This window comes from Echinops telfairi, unplaced genomic scaffold (genome assembly GCF_000313985.2).
Source record: "Echinops telfairi isolate 266 unplaced genomic scaffold, ASM31398v2 ScPeMD7_9;HRSCAF=40, whole genome shotgun sequence".
NCBI classification, from domain to species: Eukaryota; Metazoa; Chordata; class Mammalia; order Afrosoricida; family Tenrecidae; genus Echinops; species Echinops telfairi.
Window position 1 is genome coordinate 15,546,341 of NW_022103906.1, and position 1,137 is coordinate 15,547,477.

The 1,137-nt window shown below is 40.9% G+C and overlaps 1 protein-coding gene across 7 annotated transcripts in view; it reads right to left on the reverse strand.

Moving 5' to 3' along the window:
• Positions 1 to 1,137, reverse strand: part of HMBOX1 (homeobox containing 1) — a 230,244-nt gene that overhangs the window by 173,821 nt on the left and 55,286 nt on the right. The window lies entirely within an intron of this gene.

Below are 1,137 nucleotides of genomic sequence, written 5' to 3' on the forward strand. Positions count from 1 at the left end.
CATCAAGCCCAGCTGAGGTGAGCTATGCTACCATGAATTGCGTCTGACTCCATTACTTGACTCCATCCTTTAACTCTCATGCTCTCTATGACTTTACTATAATCTCTACTTATTATCGCTGTACAATTGCGCCTACTGAACCTGTGATGTTTTGTGGGGTTCCCTCTTTCCCCTTCACCCCACAACCAACTTCATATGGAGAGGGAAGAAGCCCAGAATTAGCAGAGAACTCCTCAAGAAGAACACAGAGGGAGGGCTTGCATTACCTGACTTTATCACATACTATTTAGCTACAGTTGTCAAAATTGCATGGTATTGGTACAATGACAGATACTCAGACCAATGGAAAAGAACTGAAAACCCCGAAATGAAATCATCAACATACAGATATATAAACTTTGATAAGGGCCCCCAAAATATCAAATGGGAAGAAGATGCCCTCTTTAACAAGTGGTGCTGGAAAAAATGGATATTTACCTGCAGAAAAATGAAGCAAGGCCCTTATCTCACTCCATGCACAAGAATAAACTCAAGGTGCATCACAGACCTTGATGTTAAACTCAAAAATATTAGGGCCATCAATGAGGGAATTGGGACCAACTTGAGAACTTTGGCACAGGGAATACATAGGCTATCAGAGAAATAGGGAAGAACACAAACAGAGAGGAGCGCAAATTGACAAATAGGATACACTGAAGATAAAACAACTGTGTACATCGAAAGATTTCACCAAGAGAGTAATAAGAGAGTCCACAGAGTAGAAAAACATTTTTAGCAATGACACATCAGACAAAGGCCTTATTACTAAAAATCTACAGTACTCTGCTAGCTTTCAGAAAGAAAAAACTAATTGCCCGCTGAGGAGGTGGGCAAAGAGCTTGAAGAGAAGTTTCACAGGGGCAGAAATCCAAATGGCCAATAAACATATGAGAAAATGTTCCCGATCTTTAGCCATAAGAGAAATGCAAATTAAAACAACAATGAGGTACCACCTAACACCCTCAAAGATAGCCCAATTCAAAAAATCAGAAAGCAACAAGTGTGGGAGGGGCTGTGGGGAAACAGGAACTCTCTTCCACTGCTGGTGGACCTGTAAGTATGTACAACCACTATGGAAATCGATCTGGCGATATCTAA